Consider the following 11,437-nt stretch of genomic DNA (forward strand, 5'->3'; position numbering starts at 1 on the left):
TTTACATACCCCCAACGGGCGGGTACAAGACACCCTGTATTCACTTTGGGCTTGACTTATTAAAGCTCTCCAAGACTGGAGGAGATAAGCTATAACGGAGGAACCTGGGTGATCCAGCAACCTGGAAAAGATTTTGCTATTAGTTGGCAAATGTTTTCAATCCTAGACCAGATCCAGGTTGGTTGGATCACCAAGGTTCTCTGAGGATAGTCTATCATCTCCAGTCTTGGCATGCTTTTAATATTCAGGCCCACTGTGTCTTACTTTTAGGATAAAAAGACATTGGGCAACATTTTGTAGTGAATAAAAGACCCTGTGGAAGTGCCGTGCTCAGGAGGTAGGGGCTATGACATTCCACATCCACAATATATTCCTAGTATGCCGGGATATAAGATATCCGGTGACGAAGAACAGATAATATGGGGAACAGCTCAAAGGTAAGTCAAAGAATGAACGGTTAGTATTGCAGCCAGAAGTGTTTGTTTTTTTAGTCTCCAGGGAATTTTTAGCCCCAAGTTAGATTTTATTCATGTTCACCCATAGTGCCATATCTATACTGGGTTGTATAACTCTGTAAGTCAATTGTTTCCTCTGGTGAATATGAAAGTTTACTTTGCTGTTAGATTTAACTCTGTAGTATAACTGCCCATGAACCTTAAACACAATCATAACAGCTATATTCTGCTTTATGCCTTTCTTGACTTTTTTATGCGATAATGTTCTGCAGAAAACTCTTGCCCTTGAGCCCCTGGGAATAACATAAGAGAGAATAACAGCTAATAGCAGTTCTAGGCATTGTTCTGAAGTGTTTGATATAAATAAAAAATAATGAGTTTTCTTTCCTAATATACTGAATGGCCATATTTGTTGAAGCTTCTCAGTGCCTCAGCAATTTTATCTGTCCGTGCACCTACTATGCCAGATATCTAATAATTGTAGATTGAAACGTTTCCTTTTAAATCAGCTATTCACAAAGCTGAAAGGCCTTTCTCTGGTATAATGCTCTTGTTTGCTTTCCTGGCAATTTTTAATAAAACTGACTGTATTCTTTTCCTTTTATGGGTCATTCCAGTAAACCTAAAGAATTCTCTATTTTTTTTTTACTCAGTAAAAGTAATTTATTGCCATGCATTTATGTGGACCCTCAGTATATCAGTTTATCTCCAGGGAGTCCTGCTCAAAGGTTGGGTGGCATCCAGGTAGAATCAAATAGCAGGTCTTCAGAAGGGGTTCTGTGAGCCTAAAGCTGATACAAGGGGGTATCGGGAAAGCAAACTTTATAATAGATCTGTAATCAAGATTGTCACACATTCATAGGTTGGGGGTTGTTACAAGACTTTTTGTAATATCGAATATGGTAGATTACTGAGTTTTGTATCATGATAGCAATCCATTATTGCAGAAAGTTTGGCTTTCCCCTCATTGGCTAATGTAGGTTAATAATTTACTAATATTAAACTTAACAAGTTACCTAATAAAAGGTATTACTAAAACTCCAAATTTTATGCATATTAAATTATTAGTTATATGTTTTTAGTTCTATTTTGCTTAATACCTAACCATTTAACTCCTTTTTTTTATTTAGCAATTGCATATGGTTGGAATAGGGACTGACCTTGTGACCTTTCTCCCCCCCCCCTTTAGGTGGAAAAGGGGGAGACTTTACTGCTTTTTTTGGGCACCTGATTGAACTCTAGAGATGTTTCTTAATAGTGATAAGGGTTACATTACTGAAGGATCAGCTGTCTATTCAGATTAGTGGGGATACTCTACCCAGGAGTTGAATGCAATTTAATTGATACCAAATCAGAAGTTTACACGTAAAAAGTGGAACGTGGGGATCATTGAAATGGAAGAACAAGATACACAGAGGAACAGTTCACCAGAATTTGGGTTTGTTTTGACCAAGTCAAATATATGAATATGGAAATCAATGTTTTCCAAGTGTACTGGGTAGTTCAGAACAATACAAGAAATTGCTGGGCTGCATATAAAGGTAAATGAGTGTTTCGAATATATGATATTGCTAAAACTTCAGTTAACTTCTTTTAAAAAAACATTTCTGCAGATCCCTTTATCTCTGGAAAGTGTTTTTTCTTAAATAGTTTGTCCAAAAAAAGCTAAATCAAAAAATGTCCAAAAAAACTCATTTAAACTTCTAGTAAAAAGCTGGGAATGTTGCACTGAAATCCTAAATGTTATTATCTGTCCTGTCTGAGTTCTTTTTGTAGACTACATTACATTTTATTCTGAAGCTTAGGGGATGTTCTCTAGTCCTGGTACACTTCCTGCCCTGATGGCAATGCTTCTCCTCTGGGCATACAGTACAATAAGTGAGTGTTGTCACCCTGCAACAAGAAGTAGTGGCATCTTCACAAGATGAAAATAAAGAAAATAACAATTGCTGCCATTGTAATGGCTGGTAGGTTGCAATATTTAACTGTCTAACATGAGGCTCTAAACTGGTGTTTAGTGCACCTCCAACTCACAGCATACTCCTTTCACTGACCACGGCAGACCAGAAATGATTATAGTAATATCTTCGGGGAACCAACACGTAAAAATCCAAACACATATTCTAAAACCCTTATTGTACTCTACTGTATATTTTTTTTTTTACTTGAAAAGTTCATGTCCAGAATGTCATTATCTTATATGTGTATTTGGCTGTACCATACTGGAAAGAGCTGGGGTCATTGGCAAATATTATTATTATTAAACAGGATTTATATAGCGCCAAATTATGCCATATTACGCAGCGCTGTACATTAAATAGGGGTTGCAAATGACAGACTAGTACAGACAGTGACACAGGAGGAGAGGATATGCCCGATGTCCATATACAACACAGAAGAGGTGATCTTCATAAGAACCATTTAGGTTCCAAACTCTGAGGGGTCTATTTATAAATGATCTTACCCAAGGCTCACCAACCTTTTACATAAAATGTACACATTTTCATATTTATGATTATATGAATCATGAGTAAGAGTTTATTTACATATTTTCTGATTGAATTCATTTTCTAATTTAAACCAATGTAAACAATGTGTATATTTTGGGTAAGCGCTGTGTGAATCTTGGGTTAAACATTTATAAACAGACACCTAACACTTAATGGAAGTCTAAAACATTATCAGATTCTATAGTCCCTTTCATTAGAAGCCTCACTATCTATTCCTAGCACTTTCCATCTGATATGAAGCTCAGCCGATAACAGAGCAGAGAAAAGGGTTTGTGTCCAAAATAACATTTGTAGACTGTACTATGGCACAAATACCGTTTCACATTTTGTATCTGTCCTTAGCGTGCTTGATTTATTTGTACCATGTTTACACTGTCGGCATGAACGATGCTAGCAGACATGACACATCATAAATGGCACGGCGGCTTCGAAAATGTGAAAAACTGCAACCAAAGAAAGAGTAGGGAATAGGACAAGTCTGAATTTGAGCCAAACTCCTTAGCACATCTGTAGCCAGGCTGCATTTCAGCTGTGGTTACCAGATGGCCCAGAAAGAAAACATATGTTTGCACAGCATATTTCTGTATTTTATTGCTTAATGTCATTCTGGAATTCAGGAAACATTGGACATTCTGTGCCAAATCAAGCAGGTGTTAATCATAAGTGGGTTGAGAGAGCCATGTCACTAATGTATAAAATTACAATGTTTTACTATTCCTAATTAAGAGAGTAAAATATATGGCTTGGCAATTCTTTCTATGTAAATAATAACGTCCAAAAATCATCATCACAGACATGATGTTTGTTGGACGGCAAGAAAAGAGATATTGAATTTTTGTTGGGTTCGAACCACAAAGGAATCAACAGCAGGAAAACACTGCTGGAACCAGTCACCTACTTGGCACTGGGACAAATTAGGTTACTGGGTGCCATGCCAAACGTAGTTCAGTTAAAGACAAAATCTACTAATCACAGGCTTTATGGGTGATCATAAAGATAACAGCTTGTTATGGGTTCATGTTGATAAATATTTAAAGTGAAAATGGAAAGGTCGTCTTCCCATTGGCAGGTGGCATTCTTTTCTCTTATAAGCAAACCAATATATATATATATAGACATGTACACATATTTACATTTTTTACACATACTCATTTGTAAGTCTGTCTATTTATCTTTCTTTTATATAGATTGCTATCAATCATGGAATGTATAATGTTTTATTTGCCGTCTTATTAACTTTATATACAATAAAATTACAATAAAATAAAAGTTGCTAAAAGTGGTAACCCCAAGTCACAATCGGGGTATGTTAACCTATGGGAAGATTGGTAAATAGAGCGCTTACCTGATCCACCCGCGTCGTCCAGCGCCGCTATCTCCCTCTTCTGTCTTCTTTCTTCTTCCGGCTTCTGCATCCGATGAGTCACTGGGGAGTTCCTGGTGATGTTGGTGCGTGTGTACGTTGCCGGCGGGGCGGGAAATTCAAAATCCATTTGTATTGCATTCAATACAAAATAACTGTATTGAATGCAATACATTGGATTTTTATGTGTAAAAGCAGTACATTGTTTTCAAGAACATTTATTTTACAGTAAATATATATTAGTATGAGTATAATGTGTATTTTTTTTTAATGTAAAAAATTAAAAAACAAATTTATTTTAAATATATAGATTTTTTAATTTATTCAATTTATTGTTTTCACATGATTTTGTGTTTCAAATTATACTCATGCTATTATATTAAACTGTAAAATAAATTTTCATGAAAAACAATGTACCGCTTTTAGACATATAAAACCGGAAAGAAATGAACCGCTAGGGAGGTTAATGGTAAACTGGCCAGCTTATAAATTGGTTTTTGTTTTTGGATTTTGGATTAGTTTTGGATTACTTGAAGGATATTTTTTTTCTGTTAGAGAGATTTGCCCTCACTTCTCGTCCTATTGACAAGAACAGTTATAAAATCTAAAATCTACCAATAAAACATTTTTTCCATTTGCCTCTGTTGCAGATTTTCACTTTGTCTGTAGGACAGTGAGGCTGATTTTACACTCATGCACTCAAGGACAGGGGACCTGGGGCCCACCAGAATCTATAGGCTTCCAGGCACAGTGACATTTTACTATAGGGTACAAGTAGCCAGGGGCCCACCAGAGCACATATAGATGGGGTCCACCAGAGGAAGCGATGGGGGCCCACCAGAATCCATAGCTTTTCAGGCACAGTGACATTTTCATATAGGGTAGAACTACCCAAGGGCACACCAGAGCGCATATTAATGATGTTCACAAAAGTTTTTTCTAGTCCTCCTGTGAGCCACTCCGACCCTGGTTCGGTTATTGTAACATGAACTAATCTGCTCATGCTAATGCAATTAATAAAATTGCCATTGTGCCATTCAAAGTACAGTTTCCAGGACACCTTTTAGTGCATTCCCAAGTGCAGAAATCTATTTCTAAAATGTTACATTTTCTGTGTTCAGGTGTGTTTCATTGCCCATTAAAATAAATAGACTGCCTTAATACAGTGCATGTTAAATGAAGACAATCTCCCTAACAGAGCCCTGGCTAACAATTAAAACATAACAGGGGTTATATTCTTTTCCCTATTCTATCCAAAATTAAATGAGCCCTGATCTCCAGCAACAAAAAAGTGGCCTTTGTCATCAGAGTCGGATTATAGATTTTTATTATGAAAAGTCGATGCGCACAGAGGTTTTATTTGTATAAAACTGATTTTAACAGAGGAGATTAATTTGCTCCACAGACTCCTCTTGATGTGCTTCATCGCATATACATCAGCTTTGCTCAGCCGTTTGCTTTTGGCTTAGACATGAACTAAAATAAAGGACATTTGGTTTTGTTCATTAAACCAGGAATTAAATAATACGCATAATTTAATTATCATGGTACTCTAAATACAAATACAAGCATGCTACAGAAAATAATTAAACACAGTTAGAAAAAGAAACAAGTATTCATTTCAACAATTGTCACTGTGTTATTTACCAAAATAATTATTTAAGATCTTCTTGAGTATTTTTTATGCAAACATAAAAACAGCTTCCAACTAGTTTAAACTGTGCAAGCCTTGTGTGGATTGGGATATGAATGGGCTACAAATTGCAGCACAATACACAGACAAAATGTGCATGCTATTAGAAACATGGCAATACACACTAGTACCTTGCACAGCAGTACACTTGTAAGTGGCATTTGGCATTTGCCCATTCCTATTATAATTAAAAAGTATTTATATAGTGACCACATTTTACACTGCACTGTACATTAAATAGGGGTTGCAAATGACAGAGAGATACAAACAGTGATACAGAAGGAGGAGAGGACCCTGTCCAAAAAAGTTTACAATCTAAGAGATAGGAAAGCAGCACACAATGGGAGGGAGGGACATGGGAATGGTGGGTACCCATGAGGATAGGTGGTAATGCAGCACAAGTGTTCATGTGCATTACCGTACCCAAACATTTTGGCATGGAAAGGCATGCGATAACACAATGCATTAGTGGGAACATGCCCTATAGTTTTAATTTTTGTTTTAGAAAATTGAAAACCTTATTGATAGGTTTCTCCTTTAGATGGAAATTTGCTGGAGGTGTTTGTTGCAATTATTTTTACTTAACAGACAGCCCTATTGATTGTATTGAAACAGCTTGTATTGGACAAGGATCGTTTAATGAATATTTTTGACTTAGTGAATAGAATACCTGCTATACCTGCTGTTTTTTCCAGAAGTTTGTATGTTTTACAGTGCCACACAAGCAAACGGGTAGAGCCACAGCATGCAGGAATGGAGAAGATATTTTACGCACCTGGAATGTGTAACTGTGTATGCAGTATCCAGAAAGCAACATTGTGAGCATATCCACACATGGGCAGCACACAGGTAACACATTACCTGTAAAAGGCTTTTTTAATTCCACTTTCTGTTTTGACTCTGTAGTTACAGGAACACTTCAAGGTTAACCTGTTAATCATTTTCAAATTACTTTTAATCAATGAATCTCTTGCCCTATGAGAACACTTCAGTGGCCAGTCAGGGCACTATCACTGGACCAATGGAGTGCAGTAACAATATGAGACCCACAATAAAGCTTTATAGATATAAAAGATTTTAGCAGGAACCAAGCAGTCTATACGTTTTAAATGATATAAATGGCTGACAGATTTGTTTTGAAATTAAGTGAATAAAACAGTCCAAAATTTAAAGCATCATTGAAAAAGAGCACCCAAATCACAAAAAAATCACATACCATAAAATATCAATTATTTATGTTTACTCTGTCTCAACAAAGTGGTAGGAGAGCAAATATTAGGTGACCTTGCATAGCTGGGAGAGTGGCACAGAAGGAAATACTTTAAGTATCTTTAATTTACCTTTTACGAATTATTGTCTAGCATTTACCAAGCTATAGTTATTACAATAAATGTCAATGTGACCTATTCACGTAACCTACATACTACATACTAAACATACTAAAGTTTAAACTTCATCTTTATACATCTAAAAGTAATTTTCCACCCCCTTATACAATGTTTTATATATCCTTAGGATAAAACTAAACTAATCATCACCCCTTCACTCCCCCTGGCATTACTAACATAGTCGTTCCCCCCAACACTCGGGCCATACTGTTTTGATATCTCCTTTGACTCTGCATCCATCTTTACTCCATAAATCCTGAACATTTTCGGGTTTCTGTTGACTCTTGACTTATTTTCTTGCAGCTATGTGTCCAGAAGCCACTTACCCAATACCCATATATTTCTATAGTGCTGCAATTCAATAAATTTTTGTTGTCCAATAAGTTTGCTCAATAATGCAATAAGAATTTATCTTCAGCAAGGGAAGGTATAATCTGTCTTCTCTATGACCTCAAACACTTTCCTTTCGGGTTTCCGTTCAAACCACATTGTCTGTCAGGGTTGGTTTGGACAGGCGGTGAGGTTGTGGCGTGTAGCTTCACGCTTGTGGTTGAAATGGGCCTGATTTATCAAAGCTCTCCAAGGCTGGAGAGGATACACTTTTATCAGTGAAACTGGGTGATCCAGCAATCCTGAAATAGATTTCTATTAAGTCATTTGCTAGCAAATGTTTTGAATCCTGGACCAAATCCATTCCAGGTTTGCTGGATCACCCAGATTCACTAATGAAAGTGTATCCTTGGAGAGCTTTAATAAATCAGGCCCTATATGTAGCGTCTTACTTGTAGCCACCCATTGGAAATAGATGGGGTCATAATGAACAGTTTAGGACCACCTGCTGTAGAATGTTACAACACTGGTTCATTAGGAACTAGTGCAGCAGCTGGGGAGGCTGAGTTGCTGGCAAGGTGCCATCTGCCAGGAGGTGCCCAGAATTGCCTGTTCCCACTGATTGTCTGAACGTGTCCTTACTTGTTCATCAAACTGAACAGGGATTCCGACAACGATCCTGAAAACAGAACACCAGCAGTTTAAAATACAGGATTCCAGCTTTATTATAAAGCCACTGTACCAATGTATTAAAAAGTCAACATTTTAGGGCCACGCAGGGTCCATTTTCCAGGGCAGCATAGTAGTTACATTGATGCAGACAGAATCTGGAGTCAGTCACTATATGTGGACACTGAACAACACATTAAAACTATCCATATGGCTTCCCCAAAAACTGTGTCAATGTGTCTGGTAATGAGAAAATGGAGCATTTGGAGATCATCCAAAATTTAGGTTGTATTGACCAGCTGCAAGCTGCTTTTGAATGTCCATGGCCTTCCATAGAAACAGAAGTATTTTTGAACAGAAGCCCTTAGACACTTACCTAGGCTACCTTAGATATAATCTGGCCCTGACCATGGTGGGGAAGAGAGGATAGACAGAGATTGCAGAGAGAAATCCAACTGTCTGGGTCCCCAGTCATTTTAAAAGGCTACAGAAAGGTTAGACTATTTGGAGCCCAAGAGGTCAGAGGGAGAGCAAACAGCGGGGTTCCCATAAGTTTTAGTTCTAAGTTACACCATATTGCTTAATTTTCCAAGAGTTTTGGCTCAGAGGAAGATCACAATGTTCATATTCTCAATTGTAATCCCGTTACAAAGCATTTTTGGGAGCTTTTGCATGTTAAAATGATAATTGTGTAACATACCAGTTCATTTTTATTCTCCACAAGACACTTCCTACTGGTTTCTAATTTTATACAGACACCTAGTCAATACTAGTCTGTTCTTTCCATAGCTGCTATAAACAAGGTAGCATTATACTTATTATTCAATGCAAGTTTGTCATGAAGACAAGTAGCATCAGAAAAATGTAATTAATTTGATAGTGAAAGCCTTCATTAATTATCAAGTATTCCCAGAAGAGGCCTCAGAGAGCTAAAACGGAACATGATCTGCTTCCAAATGACTTCGTTTGTATTCTGCATTGGACCTTGTGATGTATTCAGGACACGGCAGAATGTATCTGGAGTGTGCTGAAGAATGGTCAGATGTCCATCTCTAAGTAGCTTTGTCTAAACATTGGCTTGTTCATAATTCTGGTGGATTTCAATTTCCAAAGCATATAATAGAATCAGTGTAGAGGAAGGCCTTCAGCACTGATACACTCTAGAGATTACTGGTTCAAAGCCATGCTTAATTTGATAGCGCTAATCCAGCATGCCGTTGGTGTTGATTTTACCCCGTCTCACAGGAACACTGCATATTAATAGGAAAATAAACCTATTGACAGATTCCAGGCAAAGCTTAATATTCTGTTCCAGTTACTATAACTCATCCCTCTTAGCAGAAAACACTCATTGGTCCTATTAGTAGCAATGTGGTGCCAAATATTTTATTTTATAACAGCACTGGCTTTAGACAGAAGAGTATTTAGTATAGGAATTGGTTACTGTTAGGATTTATTGTTTTAGCCTTTCTCTGCCTTTTTTAACATGGTATAACCCTTTAAACAACTTCCAGGTCTAAGGAAACCCTTGCTATAGTTGCTATATTTACAGCTCACAGTACATTAATGTGGTGGCCATTGGGAGGATAGCCTCTTTCTTTGCTGACCAGTGGGAGAGATGTCATCCTATAGATAGCCAAAAAGATCATTGGTGTCAGTTAATCTGACCTGAGAGGCACAAATTGCTCATTTCTCAAGCAAACCCTAGAAACCCCTAGAGGAACCTCTAGGGTTGCACATAACAACATAACGTTACATAACGTAACACTGTTTTAGAGCAGTAGGATTGCTTGAGCTGGAGTTAGAAATTTATGGCATATTTTGGGGTTCAGTTATGTTTTAGAGTTATGATAGGTACATGCTTAGTGTTGGGGTAAAGTTTAAAAGGATTTTAAATGGTTTTAAAAAGATTTTAAATTGGCCACTTACTAAAGCGGCCAATGACCTCATCAGAGCTAAGTCTCAAGGCAACTGCTCCTTCTCCTTCATCTTTCCTCTGCTTTTGACACTGTTGATCACCCCCTTCTAATACAAATCATGCGCTCCATTGGTATCAGTGACACTGCTCTCTGTTGGTTTGCTTCCTATCTGTCTGACCGCTCCTTTCAATTTTCTTTGAATGGTAACTCCTCCTCGCCCACTCTCCTCCCTGTTGGTGTTCCCCAATGGTCAGTCCTTGGACGGGTTCTCTTTTCTCTGTACACCTCCTCTCTGGGTAGTCTCATATCCTCCTTTGGCTTACAGTACCATCTGTATGCTGATGACACTCAAATTTATCTGTCCACCCCTGACCTGTCTCCCTCAGTCCTGGCTAAGGTCTCATGCTGCCTGTCAGCCATCTCATCATAGATGTCTGACCGATTTTTGAAGCTCAACCTGGATTAAACAGAACTCATCATCATCTCCCCCTCAAATTCTGCATCTCCCCCTGACATATATCTAACTGTTAACAACACTGTTATTCGGCCCTCCCCTCAGGCACAATGTCTTGGCGTCACCTTTGACTGGGCCCTCTCATTCACCCCCCATATTCAGAACATTTCCAGGTCCTGTCACTTTCACCTACGCAACATCTCCAGAATCTGCCCCTACCAGTCCCCTGAGACCACCAAACTCCTTGTACATGCTCTCATCACCTCCTGTCTGGACTACTGTAACCTCCTCCTCTCTGGTATTCCACTAACCCAACTCTCTCCTCTACAATCTATCATGAATGCTGCAGCCAGACTCATCCATCCTTCCTCTTCTGCTGCATCTCTTTGCAGATCTCTACACTGGCTTCCATTGCACCTTAGAATCAAATTCAAGCTCCTGTTTTTTTGCCTTCAAATCCCTCCACAGTTATTATCCCACTTACATTTATGACCTGGTAAAAAAATACTCCCCCAGCCGCTTTCTTCACTCCTCCAATGACCTACTAATGACTTCCTCACTCATAACCACATCTCACGCATGGATACAGGACTTCTCTAGAGCTGCCCCAACTCTCTGGAATGGTCTTCCTCATCCTATTTTGCTTCATCCTACTT

This window comes from Pyxicephalus adspersus, chromosome 5 (assembly GCF_032062135.1).
Source record: "Pyxicephalus adspersus chromosome 5, UCB_Pads_2.0, whole genome shotgun sequence".
Lineage (NCBI taxonomy): Eukaryota > Metazoa > Chordata > Amphibia > Anura > Pyxicephalidae > Pyxicephalus > Pyxicephalus adspersus.